Genomic DNA, 24,789 nt, shown 5'->3' with positions numbered 1-24,789 from the left:
AAGGCAAGTTTTGGTAGTGTTACTTTACCTGCAGCTGCAGGATTATCTCGCTTAACTGCATCGTTGTCAGTGGACTTTCGGACTAACTCAACTGTATGTTTGGCTCCGAACATAACTTTTCTAACATATCTGCAGAATCCAAAGATATGCGACAACTGTATGACACAGTTGAATCAACAGTGAGCATCAATTTGAGATGATCATGCCGAAAATCCCAGGTTAAATTCCAGATTAACGGCGATGACTAACGGGCTACGTCAGCGTCAGCGTTGTCAGCATGGTTTCGTGGTCGTCCTATGTGATAGTGTGTATGGTTAGGGTGGTCAGTACTATCGTTCGAAAACATCATTGATGAACTATCAAACCTTGAATAATCATCGGAATATCATGAAAGACCGAGAATCATCTAGCAACATCGACGTCATTGTGACATACATCGACTTGTCTAATATCAATCACATTCACTGCACTTCTAAATAACGCCATAACACCATTATTAACGAATCAACATTTGTCATCTGCAGTGTATGAATTAGTGTTATCTCTCAAACAATTAACCTGAACTTCAGTAAATGCATCGGCGGGCAAGAAATGCCTGGATGTGTATTGGACTTGTAGTTCGATTCGCCCACGTTGGTTTGGTTCTCGTGCTTCACAAGAATAATATTGATAATCACACACAGACTCATCCTTGAGTACTGGTGAACCCATGTCAAGTGCTCGATCAGATAAACATTTGAACATTTTTATTATATTTGCTAATGTCTAAAGCGAGTTCAAACATTGACCATTAATGGTTAATCAGCGACGACGATAGGCCAGACCACAACCTGCTATTAGGTTTGCTGTTTTGTTATTTTTTTGTATCTAGTTGGAGACTTAGTTTGTCAGAGATGGCACGCCAGCTAATTCTTTCAACCGCTCATTTACAGCTTGATTTATAATTTTGCTGACGTTTTGGTGGCCTGATTTCGGTGCTAAGCAGTTTTACTGGAATGCTTACTTCGGTGCTTGGCAGTTTTACTCGAATTCGTGAGCTGGAATGTTTCACATTTTCTGTGTTTTCTTCATAATAATCGTGCGAGTTATTCTTTGATCGCCAAAAATACTTTACCAGTAACATCACCAATAGTACTAATACCCTTATCACGAATAAATTGGATGGCTGTCATAAATAATTGTTTTCCAATCGGATTATACATTTTGGGGCTATCCTTCTAAATAAGCCTTGAATATCTCCGAGTCCGACTCCGCAGATCAATTTATAAACTGGTAATCGTGAACTTATCACCCTGACGCACTCAGGTCCACGTTGGGCATTGCGTATAATCATGTTAGTTTTTTGTCGCCGAGCTAATTGATCACTCACTGTAGTAATTGTTGGTAATTTCATTGATCAGTGCCCGATATACGCTACTGTCCATGACGCCACAGGTAAATAAACACTGACAAAAAACAACTGATTCTTTGATGATTTCGTGGGAATTGTTGGCGGCTCGACTTCCACCAATTAAAATTTCTAGTCGATCAACATCAGCGAGGATGTTATTGAGACAAAATTTATCTTGAATCACTGGCGATTCACATTATCACCTTGTTTCCTACGACGTCGATCGCGAGTGGCAGGGCCACTTCCGGTTGATCCTTCGGGTGGTTCTCGTTCTGGTTCAGGAGAGCGCTGCTTCATTGCCTCTGATGCAGATTTTTTCTTTTTCTTCGGTGTTTTTAACCGAGTTTTTACACTTGATTTCATTCTTTCTTCTCTCGCTTTTTCAAGTTTATGGTTAATTTCTTCCTGTTTCGCTTCCCTCTCCGATTCTACTCTTTCAACATATTCATCTACTGCGTTTTTAAAGATTTCAAAATCATTATCGTCCCTTCGGACTTGCTGCATATTAGTAGCAATCCGATATACATCTTTGACCCAATCGGCGGATTTTAGGCTGTAAACATGTTCAGGTTTTACATATAGATCTCATTGACTATATCCAAAGCGGCAATATCAAAAACTTGGTCTGGATCCCTGATAACGCCAATACCCTACTCAGTAAATTTATCTATGATGTTAGTTCTACCACAGGAGTCTGACGTTTTATCAATAAAGTACGGCGAAATCTTCATTTATATTACCAATACGGCGATTTCATGTTGTCAGAGATTTTGCCGTACTTTATTGATAATACGTCAGACTCCTGTGGTTCTACTTCTTTGTGGTGTTGATGGTTGAACTTTGGGTGGTGGTGGTTGAAGATGGAAAGCTATATCAGCAGGTAATGTCTCAAAGAGATTTTTGTGTTGTCTCAGTCGCTATAACATTTTTTGGGTTGTTTCGACAATTGGTTTAAATAACTGATCTGTACCCTCTGTACATTCCATACGAGATTCCTGGCTAGTTACAGCTGCTGTTTTACAGAGTCACGGACTAGATGATACTTCTTAATTGCATCTAGTCATTGTCTGGCTAATTTAGCTGTATGAGATTCCATGGTAAACGCAGAATCACTCATCATTGTTATTATTATTATTACAACAATTATTTAATTGCAGACCACTAGGTCAACAGATATACAAGGTTTTACTGTATTACAGTAACGTAACGTAATTTTTTCAACTACAATGAATTGCCGGAATCTTAATTATACTCATAGTTTAGCCATGTCCACGTCATGTGTTTGACTGCGCTAAATAAATATATGCTGTATTAATAACATGCAGGGTTTCTCCTCACCCGTTCACGTGTCTGACTGCGCTAAATATACATATACGCTGTTAATAACTCGTTGAGATTTACAGGTCAAACATACATTTTAAAATACTAGAATACTTGATAAATAAATTATACGATCTAAATGAGTGTGCATGTTTGATGTCTGTCTGTCTGTTTAATAAGTATTGATATCGCTGTGAATATAGTTACATATTTAATTTCAGCTGTATATTTGTAATAGTCCGGTGGCTGAGTGGTTAAGTCGACTCGACCAGTGGAAAGTGCCACATGGGTTCGGGTCAAAAATGCGGTAGATATATTGTCAGCGTCAGCGACAGTTGATATTATAGTGGGCGCCTCGCCCAAAGCACTCGAAATCAACCAAAAAAACGCATTGATTACCAAAAAATTGCGCACACCCCCATCAATAGAAACAAGTGGTGGTACAGTTTTTTGCACCCCTCGGTTTTCACCTGGAAGTGAGTGTGCAAAAATTATCGGTAATCAGTGAGTATCTTGTTGACCGTAGAGCCATGGGGCGCGCGAATCTTTAGACAACCCTGTGAATTTCTAGTATTTCGTTTCGTATCTAGGAAATCAACGGGGGTATGTCCATGTCACCATCAAGGTGAAACACCTTCCCCCTCTCCTTTTATGGTAAAAATAGACGGTAGAGGTAAAGAGCTAAAAAAAAAATAGCCAGAAATACATGAAAGATATAGCCAACAATACATGGAAAATCCCCAAAAGTTAAAATAGACTTCATTGAAGGGTAACCCATGAAGTCAGAAATTGGCAAAATGAAAACTTCGTTGAAAGGTACCCCATGAAAGGACCTCACGAATGGATATAAACTAGCACAAACGAAAATACCATTACAGGGGTACACCATGAAGAGATATAACTGGCAATAAATTGGCATGGAACTAAACTGGCACAAACAAAAACCTTCCCACGTACTGTCTTTTTTTTTTGCTGCTTAAAACGATATAATAATTTTTTTTTTTAAATTTGGGTCAACATTCCCTGGACTTTGTATCAGTTACCCCCCTAAAAAAAAATCGGTCTTGTAATTTCTCGAATTGGCCTCTGGATAGTTTAATGTGTCAACACTACCTGGCTAATACAGCATTTTTAAACCTCATATTCCGAAACGGAGCATTAAATGGGGACCACCACCCCCACCCCACAAAAGTCGGCCGCACTTTTTGGGGGTCAGTTGACTCCTGGACTTAGTTTTTTTTCACCCATGTCTGGCCACCCTTAGGTTCGTTGACTCCCTGTGCTGCTGGTGACCATGTACTAAACTTGGCTAAATATAAGAGCGCATCGAGTGGAATCGTCACAATCGAGGGTATTACGAATTTGTTTATTAATATGCGTAGCTTTCATTGTGACATCACAGCGCGTGACATTCAGTCCGGGTTGTACTGGATAACACCTCTAGGTTCATTTCGTCCAAAAATGTCTACGTACTTTAACATTGATTTTACCGTATCGTGGCGTCTAAATAATGACCTTCGAAAGGTATATGGATGTATACGAATCCAAACGAAGTGAATACTTGCATCTTAAAGGTATGTAGAATTAAATTCTAAAAAATGACACCCATTACTGAAATAATCGGTGTTGAATGCCTACATGACCCTTGTGACTTGTATTATAGTCTGGTTTCAACTAATAGGTAACAGGTGTTCTATTTATAGTGCACATAAAGGAAAGGATGAAATGATCAAATCGAACACACAAATGTATTTGAAATGGAAATCCATGAATAACATCATCACAAATTAAAAACAAATATTATTTAACTTTATATGAATTTTAAATGCAATGTGGACAAAGAAATATAAATATATAAAAACTATTATTATTATTATTATTGAAATGTTACTGATTTCAAGACAATTTAACTTTTACTGTATTCTTATTTACGTACGAGAAGTAGGATCATAAGCAACGTTTTGTCAGTTTTGGTCCATATTGGCTACCATGGAATGACATTGCATGCTTAACCTTGTAAGGACATGTATCTCAGCCTCAGTATATGACTTATAATCATCAAATATCAGACGATAAACTGAATTATTTCGTAATCAAAGCCAATGCAGTGGCGGGTATAGCAAGTGCGACTCTAGTTTTGTATATGACGAACAACGTAATTGCATACACTTGACAAAAAAGTGATGTTCATTCTTTTTCATTGTAAACTTATAAAAAGTATTGACATTTTAGAAGAAATTGTGCTGTGAGATATTTGCGTCCTTACTGTCTATAGCTCTCTGTCTGTAAACAACCTCTAGACGACGCGTGTCCAAAATTTATCAGGAAATATCGTTTGCTGCAATAATATAGAGCCCGCGATAATACATCATTGGTGTATATTGAGATATACATCATGCTGGCTGCTTCCACAGATTATTTCATAAAATTTCATATAGTTTGTTGAATTTCTTAGAATTTTTCAGATTTTTCTAGTCATTTTTAAATGTTAAATTTTTCAAGCACTTTCAGCTGATGACTATGAAAATTTCAGACCATGGTCTTTAAATATGAATTACAAATATCAAAATGGGTAATAAACATAAAGATTGTGTGTTTCTTTCTGGTGACTAACATTAAAGGATTTTTCCAGGGTAGCAGCATGTGCATATGTTATCCAGCAATCTTCTACATAAACAGATTGTTGTTTTCCCGATCGAATGAAGAACTTAATTTTAACTTAAATAGATTTCATCTTTTCAAGAAAAAAAAAAGATTTCCAAAATTAGAGTTGATTTGGAAAGTAATTAGCAGACACAAACTTTGACACGACAGTAAAATAATGCATACAATTATATGATCTAGTAAGAGATTCAGCACTGGCACTAGTGATTTTACTTGTTATTCGTTTACATATATTAATGGATTTGTACAAGAAAGGTGATCATGCTTTCAGAAGACAATGTAACTGAAGATGGAGAGTGATGCAAACGAAAGTTAATTTTCAAGGTACTACATCCTGCCTTCCTTTAATTCATACCTAATCCTCCTTGAACTTTAAGTACGACAGGTTGTGATTTACAATTCACACTAGAAATATGGTACGAGCCTTAATTTTTGATGATGAGAGAGAGAGAGAGGGGGGTTTTTTTTAAACACCAAGGTAGACGTGCCTGTTAAAATAATTTGGCATGTAACTAACCTGTCAAGTTCCTCATCATCATTCTGTTCACCCACACTGAATGATAATGACACAAATCAGTTCATACTCTTTTTATATCCTATGTATGTATTTTAGTCATGTTCCAACTCTTGCCCTCACCCCACCCCAGCCCAAACAAAGTATGGGAAGGAGTGAACGCTGAGAATGCCTTCTGATAAACAAAAGGAAAATTAAGAATATACTAACATTATAAGATAGTTTATTGATTTGTCTGCATTGAAACATTAAAGTTCTATTTTATCTCCCTACTTCAAAGATTGGGCATTCTATTCGCGGGCAGCACTCAGGCCATGTTGCGTTGATGTTATGGATCACCAGACAGCCGATGACATCTGCAACCAAACCACACCTGGGGAAATAGAAAACACCATTACAGATCAGCCACCATGCAAAATATGATTCAGAGTGAAAGTAATTAAGAACTGTTCATCATAGATTGCAATGTGTTTGCGATAAAATTACAGCAACATGTATGATATGTCATAGAGGATTGTTTGGTGAAAATTATTGGAAATCCATAAATGTGGAATTCTCTTTGTTTCAGAATGTTTTGGGAATCCTAACATTTTGGGACTTTATTTTTAAATGTTGATGCATCATTTCAAAATAATACGTCTAGCTGGGGTAAGAAGCACAAATGTACAGTTTATTTACACTGTTGTTGCAATAGTTCATTTCAAACATCATTATTTAACCGTTTTCTGTTTAATTTATATGATATATTCTACCAAGATCCAGTTTAAGAAATTCCAACATTGCTTCCATTCCCTTCATTTAATGGCTGACCAGATGTCCCCTAAATATTCAAATATTTCTGATTCTTCCCCAAATATTCATTTTTTTCCCCCTGAATGATGGCACCATCCTCTATATTTTGTACTACTTTTATATAAAGAAAAGACAACAAGTCTATTTGGCTTTAAAATTCCACGCATCTGCTTATAGTTATAAACGGTGGCTGTGGGAGAGCAATGGTAACTATTTTCGAGATGCTCGACCAAATTTCCTCCATTCAAGATTTAGTCAATAGATGAAAGATAAAAGGAGGCGTGTAGTGCTGAAGGAAAGGCATTCCCTTACATTTTCACACGTTCCCTTTTTTACGCTCACCATTGTCCTACTGCATCAAAGTAACATGCATTTCCTCACGTCTTTATCGCATTATCTCGTGTTTTTATTTGACATTACACCAATGGATAAAAGATAATAAGTTTCTAGAGGTTTCAAAGTTTTCTTCAATATATAATTTCATACATTGTGGCACTACCTGGATCTGACTTGATCCTTAAATGGCAGGTTGGTTTTGAAAATGCTGTTCCAATGTATTGTTCCATTTTATTTTATAACATGAATTGAAAGGCCAGAAGACATTAACCATACATGAAAATGTACAGATAAAACAAAATCTTCATACAAATACAGCATGTCTTATTTAATGGAAAATAATTGTAACATAAAATACATATTAATTTATGATGTCAAAAAGTCACACTGAATGAGGAACCATTTTCAAACATCCTTCAAGGAAGAAATGTTTTGAAATAAGTATGGCAACCATTCAGTCTCTATTTCAATAACATGTGAATAATTTATGATGGTTATGGCTGTCCTTATGTGATGAATATATAATACACAACAGGTATATTTATAAATGTTCAGTTTTAATTTGAATTTCACAATGTATTATTTTATGTAAAATTTCAGTATTTCCATATTTGTATTAAATTTTATATTTTAGATAACTTTTGAATTCCACGTTCTTTGTATAGTGAGTGAGTTTAATTTTGTCCACTATAAAGTATGTTTCTTTACCCATCCTTACTATACATGTCCTTTCTTTCCTTATCTGCAATGAGTGTTATAAACGGCAACACAACTGCAGTGTCCATCCATCCATCGAGCCATCTGTCTATAATCTTTTGGCGAATTTGTTTCATTAAGGTGCAGGATCTCTGTTTTTCATCATTGGATTACCATCGAAACTTGACACACCTGTTCATTGTGGGAGGGACATGTCTAGAGGCTGAAGGCCGAGGAGGTCAAAGTCCAAGGTCACAGGGTGCAATTTGTCTTGTCGTCTGGTCAGTTGCTTGTTTTGATATCAGGCAGTATGATCCCCTGTTGCCATGGATAAATTACCACCAGACATAGTACAGATATTTAGATTGAGATATCACTAATAATGTGGCAGTCAGACATCAGTGTCACATATGTCGGTTTGTGACACCTTTGGTGTCTGTGTTTGTTGGGGGATCCTACGTCATGCGTCAATAAATAGGCATAATAAATTAAATCAGATTCACCAATGAACATGAAGCATCCTCGGAGGGGGGTATATTCACTGATCAAAGAGGACGGTAGGAGGGTGAATCATTTATTATTTTCGGGTCAATATTTTAATCCTTTGTTAAAGGAGTTATGCATATTCTGTTTCCACGCATGGATTGTTATTTAATTTGGCATATTCTTGTTTAACTAAATAATGGAGTAATTACAAGGTTAGTGGTCAAAGTCACAGGGGTCGTTTAGTCTCATATTAAATAAAGCCACAGAGACACAGAGCAATACATTTACATATTTCATTACTTTTTGGTAACAGGATGCATAGTTGTAGTAAAAAATATCTTTGTTTTCTTTTCTGTTCCTTTCCTGATATTGTTGGGTTATTCTTTTTTCAAGTTATGAGGCTTAAGATGAATGTGCTGTAAGACTGATGCTGTCACAGTTCCAGTGCCCTTGTGCAAAGGGGTTGAAATTACTATGCCCATGAGAGAGAGAGAGAGAGAGAGAGAGAGAGAGGGGGGGATTGTTTGGTTTAATTTACCCACCCAGCACACCCATAACCATTGTGGTCACAGGAGCATCTTGCACAGCCATCATACCATTCTTCACCTACTGTATAGTTGTCAGGACAGGGCCCTGTAAAAGGAGAATGTAATTTTATATTTATTTCTTTACCTTAATATCCCTAGCGAAGCACCTGATGGGTCTTCATGGCATGTAGTACTATCTGAGCACCAAGGACGTTATTAATGCGATTGAAATCCCACATCACCACAAGAAATAATTCTCAGCATGGAAGACGAGCCATGCAATGCTACCTATGTCTGCCAGAGGAGAAATGCTAAAATATATACCATATTATGTATGTGCACAGATGAAATATAGTAAGATAATATATATTAGTTGGAAACACAATTCAGATGAAGTGAAGGCTGACAGAGTCAGGAGGATATGAACCTGGATTAATGTAGCGTCATCCAAATAAGATAGGAATCTGTTGATAGGAGAGTGAAGACAAATGACATATATATAAAGAAGTGAACGTTAGGTTCGGATTTTATCCAAGGAGGTGGGTGGCAGTATACATGCACTGTTTTCAATCAAACTCCTCATATAGTTTGGTTTTGGACTACCATACTAGATTTGGAAGTCCCAGATTTGGTAATTGAGGACATTATCTGGAATTCAAAGTATATTGTGAAATTAATGGTTACTGTATTCATGTACTCGTACATGGCATGAATTGGAACTTACCCATATTTTTTTAACAGCAACAAGTTTCAAGTTTTGGGAAAGTTTTGTGGAGGACTCTTCCTATACATTCTAGATTATCTTGGTTTGTAGATTCAAATTTGAATGAGCCTCTGTAGATATACACTACTCGACTAGGATTACCTCTTTAGTATACAGATAAAAGTCTTACAGTTTTTCTGTTGCACTTCTGATTATACCAATTCAGATTGATTGTAGCATTTGTTGTGATGTTGCCAGTGGAGGTGTGATCAAATAATGACTAGTTTTGCATCATCAAATATGATGTAATTATGACAACTATATCAATCTTTCTTGAAATGGCTTATCTTTTACCTTACACCTGCTGAGTGACATCTTTCTGATTGTAGTTATATAAAATAATTCAAGTGGTGTAATCTCTAACGTAATTAGGTATTAATAGCGTCCTAGAATGGTGACGGAGTACATTAACTTCATCAAAATCAAGGTCATGATGATTGTTAAGTTAAATATATATTTAAGTATGCACCTGTCTTTGCCTGATAGTCTGCACCCACTTGACTGAGTATTATTTGGAATGCTATCTGGCTTATACCCCACACCAACTTGCTTGTGTGTTATTTCAAGTGCTATCTGCCTGATACGTTACACCCACTTGACTGAGTATTATTTGGAATGCTATCTGGCTTATACCCAACACCAACTTGCTTGTGTGTTATTTCAAGTGCTATCTGCCTGATACGTTACACCCACTTGACTTAGTATTATTTGGAGTAATATCTGCCTGATACTCAATATACGCTTGACTGAGTATTATTTGGAGTCCACAGCCTGAAGCAAAGCGAGAAATCAAGTTGTTTTTAAAAATAACCGGCTGCCGGCTGACTGAATGAAAGAAGAATATGTGTTGTGGCTGGAATTTGAACTTCAGTAAAAGTAATAGACCATAAGGCCGGGATTGAGGTAATCAATGTTGAAATTACCGTACATAGAAGAAGATCAATCCTGGCTGAATGAGTAGGTGTTTGAATTATATGATATATAAATGATGGATAATCAGTTTGACTACTTTCGATTGTAAGACTCAAGACCAGCCTTGAGGTGCAAGGTCTGGTTTATTTAACCAGCTTAGGAAGGAAGTTGTTTCAGATTCTAGTGCTTCTGGGAAAGAAACTGATTATTTTAAGATTGCAAGCTGTTAGGTGGTTAAATATTTGTTTAAATCTAACATATATACTACTAATTAGCTATTAACAATTATGCAAGAATGACAAAAAGTTAAAAGGTTAATTAGTTTCAAACTCACTTTTCTAAGATTGCTAAAAGGGAAGTGATGACGGCTAAAATAAGATTACTGAAATTATCCAAGCTTGACATGCAGTCTATGCATATATATTGTACTTAGATATCATACCTTAGACATTTTTTAAATGATTTCTTAAGATGGAGTTATCTTGGTAAAGCCATACTTTCCTGCTAGACGTTTGTTGATTATATGGACTTCTCAAGAGATACGGAGTTTGTCCAGGTAATTTGTGTTCCAGTTTAGTGATAAATATATACAGAAAATATTGTGTCTGTGGTGGACACCATGAACGTCAGTATGATCTAAGGTGTTGGAGTAGTGATGTCCATATAATCAACATTTTATTGAGCAATTCATATCCTAAGAGACCTAACAAGATGATGCAAGTCCAAGTAATAGTCAGTTCAGGGTTTTAGCTACTACCAAAAGTTTTTGTATTTTTTTTTCCAGCAGTCAAGGGTGTTTCCTCACGTTTTCAAGCCTACTGCAAAAGACAAATAGACCTGGCCTTTCTAAATCACGCAAGGATTTATTTCGTGGTGCTAGAGGTCAGCACATTACTGCTTCTATTCTCTCTCGTGTCAGTTTTATTAGACAACTATGTTAGACCATTCTTTTACAGCCTCAAAACTGGAATATATATATGCATTTCTTTCATAATCAAACATTGATAGAAGTAAAATAATAAGCATGCCAATACTTAGGACAATTTTGAATTTAATAAAGTTCATTTCAAATAAGACAAAATTTGAAATAACTGACTACTAACGAATAGTATTTTAGTTATCTACACTATGATGCAGAAAGTTCATTTGCTTGTACAAATATCAGTCAAGTTTGAGAATGTTATAAAAAGATAAATAAATAAATCAATTGAAAGACAGAGCAGCCCAGCAATCTACCTAAACAGTGCATACGCAGGAGCGAAACAGATTTCCGTACAAAAGGGTGTCTGTTAGTCACATGGATGACCAGTCAAGGCAGTTGTGAACATGTTTACCAGGATTTTATTTCCAGGTATGTATGGGCTATGAAATGACATCTAGATAATTCAACAGAGAATTGTCCTTATGATTTGAAGCAAACTGATTAGCCAGGCCCTTTTGAATTCTTTCTTGGTACATACCTGCATGAACCCAAATTATTGTCAAAGCCACGCCCACCTGCACGACTTTATATACATATTCCTCAATATGGACTTTTTAGAGTATAGGATCACCCAAACTCAGACTTTTACATAATATGTAATAATGAACCAAATACTGGAACTTGTTTTTCAAACAAATGAGATATCTTTGCTAATGCTACAAGTAAATATACTTTAAATGAATAAATAAACATCGTTTACTGACATATCTTGATGTAAAAGAGATGATGTTACCATGGGAAATTCATTAGTGTGTGCATCTATTACATGGGAAATTCATTAGTGTGTGCATGTATTAATGTATTTTATGAAATCACATTGTGTAGCCACAAGTGGGCTGAATTCCACAACCCTCGCGTTAGAAGCGCAACGCGTTAACCAACCCAGATATGCAAAGATTTAACACACTGAGGTATTAGATAATATATTTAAAAAAACGTATATTCTTCTTAAGTAAGATTTTAGTCATGAACCAAACACTTGGGATCTTTCCCAACAAATAAGATCTTTGCTAATGCTACAAATTCTATTTAAATGAATAAATAAACATCGTCGTCTGCTAACATATCTTGATGTGAATACATGAATAACACATTAATGTATTAGATAATATATAAAAGCCCTGTATAGTCTTCTTACGTAAGATTTTAGTCATGAACCAAATACTTTACATCTTCCCAAATAAATGAGATCTTTGCTAATGCTACAAATGCTGTTTAAATGAATAAATAAACATCGTCGTCTGCTAACATATCTTGATGTGAAGACATGACGGTACTGTGCGAAATGGCATTTTGCACGGTGATTTGTATACAATCTTAAACATTAACGAAAATGATGAACAAAATCGTGTTTTGCCTGAAAACAACGAAAAAGTGTTTGTGGACGATGATTTATATCGTGCAAGTATGGGTTTTGATTTTGTTTTTCAACAAGTGATGGTGAAACTGAGAAGTGCGCGTGGCTTTTCTCTGATTGGCTGTAGATACGTATCATGAATCTTCACGTTTCTGTGCGCCTTATGAATGAAATTCAAAATATGATTACACAAAAGAATATTATTAAACTTTGAGTTTATTTAACTACTCTTGCTGGTGAATTTAATTATCATAAGGTTTTACTTTTTTTTTTGGTAAATTCAATAAGTATTAACCGACAAAACGCTTTGCAAACTTTATATTATCGATTCGTGGATTATAATTTTTGTACATCATTTATTATATTCATACTTTGTTGAATTTTAAAAAATAAAGTCACTCCTTAAGTACACGTATCCTGTAAACAGCAAAATCCAGAAAATACACAGTTTTATGAAATTAAAGAATCTTACAGCCGCAAGATTACAGAATCATAGGAGAAATAAAATATTTGATACTTTTCTAGTTACTCTAATAATAAATCATCTGTAATAGGAAGGTTTAAGAAAACTTTGTAAACAACGTGACCACAAATGTATTTTACTTATAATGGAATTTGCGAATGGATAGATTACCTAACCTAATTTGTGGCTATTATAATAGTTATCATAGATAAAATTGATATGATTCCATTTAAAGCCAGCAACGAAGTAAACCTTTATAAATATGGATCTATTTTTTGGCTTATCTGAACTGATACATATGTGATGTCTAAATTTGGTATAGTTCAGGCAGTTACAGTTTCAAAATATCAATCTATATTTGGCAAAGTAAATCTGTCTAACTTTACGGAAAAAGACTTTTAAAAATCAGTCAAGAAATTCTGGGTTGGAAAACATATGGGAGAGAATACTCAAGGGATATTTTACAAGGAGCGGCTATCTCAATACGGCAGATAAGATGATATATTCAAAGTAGAAAACTGTTTGAAGACGAAAGAAACGAACTGTAACAAATATATGCTGTTAAACTGGAAAGGATATGATGATATTTTTAACAGTTGGGAACCAGCTGAAAATATTGTGTCGCTGAAATAAATGATCAGAAAACTTAAATGGTGTGTATGGAGTAAAGAATTTAGGTCGAAAGGATTGGACGTTGAAATACAAGAAAAATGTAATGAATAAGTTAATTTTATGAAATAAAATGTGTCACAATGGAGGTAATGATACAATTATAGAAACTAACAAAAATAAATTCACGTGAGAGTGTGGAAAGACAAACAAATCAATGTCCAATTCGTGAAAATGGTACTGTAATAAATTGTTCCGATACCCGACTATAAAATAACTAAAACTGAAGATGAACATTTTTCTTACAACCATCTTTAATTTAGCTTGCAACTAGAAGAGAAACGCAAACAGACAACATAAATCAACTTATTTTAAAATGTTTTAAATTCATTTAAAGAAGAGTTACATGGCCGAATACAGACTCTACAGCATTTTTGTCCAAACATAGGTAAAGGAAAATAATAAGTACCCTGGCTACTCGTTGAGTTTGGTTACGCAATAATATAACTTCAGTGATAAAATCAGAAGGAAGATAAATGATTAGAACAGAACTGATATCACAGAACATGGGCTTAAAATATAAACAGACATTAACAGACATGATCTGCAAGTCTGCAAATGGTAATTGATTGGATCTTTAAAGTGCTACACACAAGATTTGGTCAGGAATTAAGTAAAGATACAAGTTGGGATGTTAGCAAGACACTCTACTTAAAGATACATGTAAGGAAAGTATATAATTAATTACCAAATAGGTGAAATATACAAATGTCTGTGTTAACATCCAAATGCATATAAAAATACATCTTTTATTCATTTTAATCTATGATAACTCTATCAAAAGTTCATCTGTATAGATTAACAAAATATAACCTCGACAGATATGAAGATTGGTTTTATAAATGCCGAATAAAAATAGAATATGTTGGTGACTTGTTCAAGAATTCAACATGTTAGCAAATGTATACGAACTTGCAAATAGCCTTTTATGATCAGTTATAGTAAGCCTAAATAGTAGTCCCACACCTAAAATGATGCTGACTGACAGTTTAGGGGATTATATCGCTTATTCGTCAAGACCTGCAAAAATCAGCAGACATTTGTATCTGCACACATCTGTGTACACTTTATACTCTTACTGATATTTCTCGCGTCTGTTGACCTGAAGAATTCTTTTGGCGATCTGTACACATATACCTGGATAAAATCACGTATTTGGCGATTTCAAAATCACGTGGAATAGTACAGCCCTGTGTCATGTGGCCATTTTAATTGTTCACTAGATATGGCTGTTACTAGATGCCGGTAAGAGTCCAAAACTGTACGCAAGTGCGTTCCGGAAAGATTTGCGAACATTTTTACAGATGGCATTGGACCTACATATCGTCCATTCAGTATCAACACATATTTTGGGGGTTTGATTTATCGGACTACAGTTATAGTAACATAAAGAGAAAGGGACAGTTACATGAATATGATAATCGAATTTGATGAAGACAAATATAATTATTGTGGAATAAAGTATTTGTCAAGACTAGTATCATCTCAAGTGAACAAACGCACCAATTTATTGAACCAATGTCATGCATTTTGGAATCTATGCTAATGGGTGAATGAACTGTTAAAGCGGCAACAACAAAAGAAAACGTGTTTTCTGAGCTATAAAAACAAAATGCGCGGCCATGAATGAGTATTTATTGTAGAGAAACATTTTTTGTGATACCTGCGATAAGAGTATTTACTTCAACTCAGGCTGACAAATGACGTTAAAAGGCTCAGGGGCATTCTAAACCTTAAAACACGTCCCAGAATGTCTCAATATTCAATAAATAACACTTTTTATTTATATACTGTAAAACAAGCGAGCAAATATATATTTAAATATATAGGAAATCCAAGTGTGAGAGAGGTACATGTGTGACGTTACTGTTGTCTGTTGCTAGGATTACCCTTGTCTATTTAGAACTTGTTGTGCACTCGGGTCACACTTATTACTTCCGGTTCAGTCGCTCATGAATGCAACCCTAATCTATTTTAGTCCATTTCTACTTCTCGCATTTTGGTGGTAATACAAGAGTTACATTTAGGCATTATTGGTATTGATTTAAAGATAATTGTTTATTCCTTACAATTTGAGCAATGTGACGTGGTTGTCTATGTGTATTTCGGCGACAGTGCGCAGTGAGTAATGAGACCTTTATACTGATCCGTAAGTGAAATCTCTGACCCATTGCACAGTGAATTAATTCCAGTCCAGCATCTCAAACAGTGCCGGGTAGCGCATGACAAGAACTTCACCATGAGCTCATCTTTGAAGTTGTTTTAAATTAACATATGATTTATTAGGATTTGGAAACTGTGGAAACCTCAGTGATAAGAATCAAATGTCGAGACCATATAGGAAAAATAATTGTGTTCTGAGCTAGTGTAAGATATGACATTTAGGAACTATCTCGGCTATTTCTGCGATACTAAAATATACTTCGTATGTATGTCGGCGCAGTAATTTACAGAAAAATCATACGTTTTATTCGCTGGAAATATATCAGCAATGAAGCCCAGTCAGTTCGATCCACCTTGACTGTTTCAGTGCTGGATTGACCGAGATGTTACGATAGAAGAAAAAAAATATTTGGGTCATTCGTAAGTTGCCGGTAAATCATTGTTTCGTACGTTGCTAATGCGGTCCAAATGGGAGGTCTCCACATATATTCGAGGCATGATCCGTAGTATTGATCTCCAAGTTGCGAATAAACATATCAGTAAACATTATGAAGTCACAAATTAAAACGTTTTTAATTTTTATTGGATCCAATCAAAGCAACAGTTGTATAAGGACATATCTGACGTACTGTGTCTGCCCATTTGTCTGGATACAGACCAAACATGAGACCCAGGTGTTTCGCTTATAACTGCGTCACACTTTCAGTAGTTGTAAGACCGCACCCTGCACCATTCGCTACATGAACATCGCAGCTATCTGGCGATTTCCTGTACAATTTTAGATATTGTCTCTTCACCAACCAGCCTGGCGGACACGTATGTATATAAAGAGTTAACGTGTTTTTAAAAAACGTAAATTTGCCCAGGCTCATTGGAACACTTCCTGTGAAATCTTCAGTCTTGGAGATGTGTAGTGTTTGCAACAAGGGAAGCACTTATGTTACGAGTAACAAAATAGTTTCAAACACACGGTCCATTTACTTTGTTCATTTTCATGATTTGCTAAGGTCAATCTAATGTTTATCTTGATTTTAAATTTTAAACTAAATAAAACATTTCGTAAAATTAAGATTTTGCAAAACTTAAAAAATTACATATGCTCATTGAAAAGCTTCACTTGTGCAATCTTCCGTTCCAGAGGTTACCAAGCCTTTAAATATGGGAGGTAAGTAAACATTACATGTAGCCCGTAATATATCATACCCAAATTGAAGCGACCGGCTTTGAATAAAAGGCGGCACCTCTTCAGTGAGCACGTTCTTGAGTTCTTCAGTTCTAGAGGTAAGTAAATATCACATGTAGTCAGAGCCCAATGTTTAGTTGTAACTTAATTTTGGTTTGTGTAACTTCAGTCAATATGTATGATTTATGTGGAAAGCGAAGTATTAAAAGAAGTTAATATTAAAAGCCCACCTTTCGTGTTGTGTAGGGATTCTTTTAGGCATTTCTTGACGATGCCTCTTTATTTATGACACAAATGTATATGCTATTTGTAGGGGGTCTACATTCTTTACACATATCTGTTCATCTTCATGTGAAGAAGAAGAAGAAGAAGAAGAACGAGGAGGAAATAGCTTAAACATGGAAATGCAGGTTGAATAACTTATGTAAGGGAATATAGTTTTCCTAAATGGGTAAAGAAGGCAGTCCCAAATGTGATGGTGTGATAAAAGTATCATTTTTCTTCTACAGAAATAATTTACTATCTAATTATACAAAATATATAATAAAGCACAAAAATGCTAAAACTTGGATGAAAATTATTCTCTTCTTTTAAATGTTTATATTTTCAACCAAATTTTCAAATGTCAATGCAAGTAATATACTATTCTTTGTTGGGGCCATTAGGGGTTGGACGTATCTGTTGCGCGAATGACGTCGCTCTCCGGCCAATCGGGAGGCAGATATTTATTGTGTTGATATTAGCTGGCCAATTTAGTCCAGGTTCCAGCGAACTCGAAAGTAAAAAAAATGTTATGCTTCCTAAATTAGTAAGATTTTGAGGACGAACATCCTGCTAGATGAGCGAAAATTAGATCCTTAATAAAGATAAGTTTGGAAATGGCACTCGACGACTTTTCAACCATTAGTAAAATACCCGCCTTTTAATTTATTTATTTATTTATTTATTCAGGGCCGCCATTGTCCAAGTGGTCTAAAGCGCTCTCCGTTACGGATCACTGCCGTCTCACGTCTGTCTGCGTGGGTTCGATTCTCAGATTCGGTCAATGTGGGTATGTGAGAAAGCTTACCAGTAATTTCTCGTGGGTCGGTGGTTCTTTCTGGGTTTTTTTTTCCTGGATTCTTCCTCCACCATTAATACTGGCCGCCATGTATAGCCTATCGTGTGCTGAAATATGGCGTTAAACCCTACAACAACAACAACAACAACAATATATTTATTCATTTGACCACTCCTGTGGCCTAGCGGTAAGAGCGTCCACGTGGATATGGGAGGTCGCATCATACCAAAGACATAAAAATGTTACTAATAGCTGCTTCGCTAGGCACCCAACATAAAGATAATAGTGTTAGGACTGGTCGGCCCAGTGTCAGGATAATGTGGCTGGGTAGGACATCATGATACATGCTTGCGGCATGATACCCCAGTGTTAGGCATCACTATAAACTGCCATACTGCAGACATCGTAGCGGTATGACTGAAATATTGTTAAAGCTACGTTAAAAAGCCAAATCACACATTTATTTGAACGAAAACAATACTGAGTACACAGATTTTAACAGTATCAAATTATTGCTTAATTTGCTACTAGTCTATGACCAGGACGACAAGGGGGTGGGGGCAACCGGGAATATATCTCTGGGACCCGGAGCCGTAAGGGGGTTCGGATCGAACAACACTTTAATTTTATAAAAGAAAACTTTTATTTGAACAAGAACAAGGAGAGGTGTTTCTGAACCCAGGGCTCGTAATCGCTCTCTACGTCCTTGATTATGACGTAATAACAAAGGGACACTATGTACATTAGGCTCGTACAGTTTATCTACGGGCGGGTAAAATACTTCGCTATTCTTGTAACGCCAGAGCGAGGCTTTCCCCGAATTTGGAAAAGTGATTTGATTGGCTGGTTAGAATTAGATATTTTAATTTCGGTGGGAACATCGCTCGGCCATTTCCGTCAGGACTTTAGAAAACCTCGGATGTAGTTGTAGGAATACACAAGAATCTGATGCGTTTGGTGATTCGTCTCCTTATTGTTCTGTGTGAACAAAAGTAGTGCAGCATACATTTCTCAATCGTGACGAAATACTTCTGAGATTTCTTTATCGACTTCACGAGAAAGGCCAAAGATGTTCCGGCTGGATTCAATTTATGTTGGCTTGAATGGTTGCAGAATGTATGTGACAAGAAATGAGGAAGTGTTGTCTAAGTAGTTTCGTCTCCAGCCTTGCCGAAGCGACTTTTATTGGGTCAATGAAGGATTTTACCAAACCAACTTACATCGGAGATCTGTAAAAGCCACGCGAAAGGCCTGGTTGAACGAAAGTACTATTGACACCGAGTCTTTTCCTACCATAATAACTGCATTTACATCAAAACCACTCCCTGATGTGTAATTACTAATGGGAACTGCAATAGTTTGACGCTTTGGAAAGGAGTTATTTGTTTAATTATTATAAGTTGCAGGTATAGCGTTACAAGTTAAAACAGCAGGTAGTTCGTTGATGTTTCAAATGTCGTAAATTTACATTTTCAACATCCATCTTTTGAATATGTTATTTTTATGCTACACATGTTCGTTCGCCAAAACTTTCCAATCTGGGAAGTATCAGAACAATTGCCACATAATTTCTTTCAAAGACTCGAAATTATTCGAGCATCCTATTGGAAAGAGAATATTATGCTGATATTAAACTCAAAGTTACAAATTTATGCAAATCATGCATCCACGTGACGTATTTTGCTAGAAAGCATGAATGAAAAGTTACTTCATATTAAATTAATTACAGAAAATGTCCCCATTTCAAAAGTTTACAAAAGTAGTGAAGACTAACAATACATTTCTATTAAACAACATTACATTTTAGTCCAGCTCCTGCTGTAGTGGCTGTGTTGTTGTTAGAGACTTAAACGTATTGTTTGTTCTTGGCCCTTCTGTACCTACCGACTAGTTTAGCCAAAATAACAGAGAACGACAGTGGACCAATCTAACATATTTGTTCAAAGATATTTGAATGTGAGCACGTGTTTACCATACCACAAAAAGATGAATACAACAATATGGCTCTGGTCAGTATAGTTCGATACTAATATTACATATTAGCATCACTATTATAATAAATTAAATTGTTTCTGAAGTACATAATAATTCATTGTATATTTGCTTACCTGTTACATAGTAATTTGCAGAATAACATTCGTACCGCAAAATGCCAATCAAAGCTAAAACTAGTTTTGTGTTCATCTTCACGTCACTTCAACGACAAGCAATGGCACAGTGACCTGTCTAGAACACAGGTTATCTCATTGCCGTATAAACCTTATAGGTCTCTTTATGTGATCAAGTGCGTTGGTCAAAGTGCGGAGCGCTAGATATGTATAATGTCTGTAGAATGACGAAAAGAGTTCCTCGAGTCCTGTTCGTCTCCTCTTAGTTGAATAATCTGGCTGAGTAAATTGCATCCTTTCTGTCAGATTCTCTTCTAGCAGCATTATAATCATAATGTTATAATCGTATTGGTCCATGACATAACAAATCAATGGATTTTGGAATCGTGAAGGCAATGTGGAAGCATTGGATATTTTACCATATCCAGATTTTATTGTGGGAAAATACACATGTCTGTTGTCTACATTTGATAAGGAGCTGACTACAAAGCTCGTGTTACTCGGTACATCATGAATACGTAATAAAAGAAATGTGCTTTTTATTGCCAAGCATGGTTCGTTCAACTTTAAAAAAAAAATGTCCAACCATATAGTAGTCCGGGGCAACCAGATAATTTGTTTAAAAAAGAACAATTGAAGAAAGCAATAAACCGGCAAAGTTTAGAGTGTCTTGGAAATCAAAATTAAAAATTCACTAGACCGCTTATATAATATCAGATAACAGCGTCAAGTGCGTACCAAATCTTTACACTAATGTACATTAGTACCTAGACTGCTTCGGGCTGTGTAATTGAAGTAACGGGTAAAACCAAGTTAAATGGGGATTCATTTTGGAATGATCTCGAAGTCTTATTACATCATACAGATAGAGTTATATCTTCAATCAAATCACAAACGATTTTAATGCAAAGTTCCTCAAAAGTCATGGAAAACCGTCTGTAACCCGACTAATGAGACAGTTATTTCTCTATATTGCAAAATGAATTAAAAATGATTCAAAACTTTAAACTTATTTACCTGTTACTTAATTTACGCAGTGTAAATCAGTCTAGTTGCTGAATATAATATAATATAATATAATATAATATAATATAATATAATATAATATAATCGAGTCTGACTAGTCTAGTACTACCATTTTTTATTGTTAATTTTCTTGTATCCCTATAGGACTGTAAACATATAACAAAATATGTGCTGCTCTAGCAAAATTATAAAGTTTGAATTTTAATATTTTTGAATCCCTTTACGGGATGTAAAAATTCAAAAACATACGTGATCCAAATCTATCTGCTTATAACCGCTTTTCTCGTAGAAGCCATATCGACACGACTTCAAGAGCTTAAAGTGTAGTCTTCATTTTCTAAAGTTCATTGTGAGAACTAAATGAGGATTGTCCTATATTTATCAAACAGTGTGCTGACAATGAAATAAGTGTGCGTGTGTGTGTGTATGTGTCTGTGTGTGTGTGTGTGATTTAAATATTTAACGTAGCTTTAACAATTTTCCAATCTTATCGTTATGATGTATGCAGTGTGACAGTTTATGGTGATGTTAGACATTACGATAAGCATATGCTACAGATATGTATCATCATATCCCACCCAGTCACATGATCCTGACACCAGGCCGACCAGTCCTAGCACTAAATCTTAATGCTTACCGCCAAGCAAGGCAGCTGCTAGTACCATTTTTAGTCTTTGATATTACTCGGCCGGGGTTCGAACACGCGATCTTCCAAGGCGGACGCTCTAACCATTCAGGCCACCGGAGCGGTATGAAATAATTGATGATGTGTGGAATGACATATAACACATACAGCAAAAAATAAGGAAGGTTTTATGTATGAAAATAAAATAATTTAATTAAAATTCATTTAAAATAAATCTAACAAAATCAATTTAAAATGAACATGATGCATACGTCTCGCCCGCACATTACAAAGACTAAAGCACCGAACGAACAAAAATATATGACTCTATCCTGCGTCATATAAACAAATTTTCCCATGTGATTACTTTTTAAATCTGGAACGTTGTGTTTAAATAACAACACAGATGTAAGTTCCTTCATAATTATTTTTATGTGCATCAAATGAAGTATAAAACCAAAAAAAAAAAAAAAAAAAAAAAAATTTAACGGATGGATTGCATCTCTGGTATGTTCACATTTCCGTTGTTCACTAGATGTGAATATATTTTGCATGCATTTTAGACTGCAAATCGAGTCACAATGTAGTACTGAAGAAGCTTAGGCATTAATGTGCACACATCCATTATTATTAATATAAAATCATTCAACAGAAGTATCAATTCAACAAAAATCTCACAACATTTTATATCTTGTTCCCAGCACTAATATAGACATATAGACAGTATATACTGTCTCTGTCTCTTTAAAAAATTACCAACCATTAGTTACAGTATGTAACCCAAATATTTTGAGAAATCACTAAATGTGTCGTTATCTTGAATTTATCATCATCATAATCATCATCATCATCACCATCAATATTATTATTATTATTACAAACTGACCATCAGTAGTTATAATATTTTCCCCAAATATCTTGTGAAAATACTAAATTTGTCTCTATATTATTATCATTATTATTATTATTATTATTTTAATTATTATTATTATTAGTAGTAGTAGTAGTAGTAGTAGTAGTAGTACAAGCTTTTATCTGTAATGAACTTAAAAGAAAGACAAAAATTTGGAAGTTCGATGACAGTGAGATCTGGGGCTAATTTTTATGACTTTTCTCATCGAGCATCGCTCTGCCATTTCCGCAGAGTAAGAGAAATAACCTCGGATGTTAGGAATACACATACATTTGATTGCTTTGGTGATTCGACTCTGTATGTTACAAGAGAAAATGCAGACGAATGTGAGCAAAAGCAGTGCCGAAAATAGTTATCAATAGGCCGTGAGTTGCATCAGAGGGTTCATTCGCACCTTCGAGATCAATCGTACGGATCATACCTGGAATGAATGCTAAAAGGTGCCATTCTGACCATCTAGGCTGATTTCGAGGAATGAGTGACCGAGAAGTTTGCGAAGGCATCTATTTATTTATGTTTTGTTTGTTTTTTTCATTTGCTACTTCTTGATTAGTCCTGTGGTTAATTAAAATAGCAGAGATAATCCGAGCCGATTGCGTTTCATTTTTGAGAATAAATATCTGGTGAATAATATTCATGATTTTTCTTTAAATTTCTATGCCGATATATACCACAAGCATATTTTTGTGTCGAAGAATAACCGAGCTGCTCCGAATGCCGAGGCCTCTTTTTCGACTTGACGGAAAAGGCTGAGGATTTCCAACTGAGCTTTTTCCGTGTCATCTTAGCAAGTCAAGGGTCGAATATCCACTTCGTCATCGAAGACTTGAAACGAAGTGGATCAACAACCATTGGCTAGCGAACATGTTTTTGTGTATGCTGAAGATGACTGCAACGATATACATTAATCACATGCACCACCAGATGTCCGAGGGTTTTCTATGCAGTATGTTATTCCTCGCATTTCTGCACAGTCTGGTCTCTTTGAACCATTTATTTCGGTAAAACTCTTGTTGAAGTTTATGTTGTATTGTTGATGTAAATCATGCTGACTGTTCATTAATCTTATCGTTTATTATCTTGACCACATGTATATAAACCCTTTTATACAAGATTCGATTTCCAAGGATCCCAGTTAAACCCAGCTTGACTGTATGTCATTTAAATTGCATTTTCCCCACTTATATAGTTCCAGTAAGTTGCTCAATGTCTTTGTTTAACAACTAGGCTGCACCCACACAAAAAAAGGTTGACTCGCAGGGGTGGAGTAAGGTTAGGGCGGAGGAAGGGGAAGAGCTTGACTCTAGACCTGTCTGGGTGTCCAAAGTCATATCGCTGCCTCTTACTTAAGTATGGCACATCTACTTACCAGGATTGTAGAAGGCTGCTCCATTGGTCTCCCTGAAGACCAGGAACGCTAGAAGGGCTATGCTAACGAAGAACAGACACTTCATGGTCACAGATGATGAATAGGTCTAATCAGAAGTTCCGATCTGGAAACTATAATGCTTTCGTATATCTGCTTATAGGTATTGCTTATATCTCTGATGCCACGATGTATTTGGTACAACAAAGGTCATATTGATAAGAATAATCGCGGACTAGACAGATTTCGGTTCAGAAATAAAAGAAATAACCGATCCGGGCTGAGTCGATGGTAGTGTTTAAAGCAGCACAATGTCGGTCACGAATAGGCACGATAATCACTGAGCCACCTTTGCTCCGTCTCCATTAATTGATTTTTATGACACGCAAGCAGGCGCAATTTGACCAGTTTGGATACAGTTATGTTTGTTCGAGTTATATTACTCTTTCAAGTTTATTTCGAATGAAAGAAAAC

General features: G+C 35.6%; 1 long non-coding RNA gene across 2 annotated transcripts; it reads right to left on the bottom strand.

Moving 5' to 3' along the window:
• Nucleotides 1-6,094: 6,094 nt before the first annotated feature.
• LOC149806882 (uncharacterized) lies at nt 6,095-24,517 on the bottom strand. 2 transcript variants are annotated; one of them, XR_016413580.1, is made up of 3 exons: nt 24,319-24,517; nt 8,741-8,831; nt 6,095-6,261 (listed from the first exon to the last, which is right to left on the bottom strand). It is a non-coding gene; the product is annotated as an uncharacterized LOC149806882 (long non-coding RNA). The 2 variants fall into 2 exon arrangements; XR_016413588.1 differs by lacking the exon at nt 24,319-24,517 and adding an exon at nt 20,386-20,540.
• Nucleotides 24,518-24,789: the final 272 nt, after the last annotated feature.

The sequence above is a fragment of the Sinohyriopsis cumingii genome, chromosome 1 (genome assembly GCF_028554795.1).
Source record: "Sinohyriopsis cumingii isolate HCF-2022 chromosome 1, ASM2855479v2, whole genome shotgun sequence".
NCBI classification, from domain to species: Eukaryota; Metazoa; Mollusca; class Bivalvia; order Unionida; family Unionidae; genus Sinohyriopsis; species Sinohyriopsis cumingii.
Note: the sequence above shows the minus strand (reverse complement) of the source record. Positions and strands in the feature narration are given on the sequence as shown.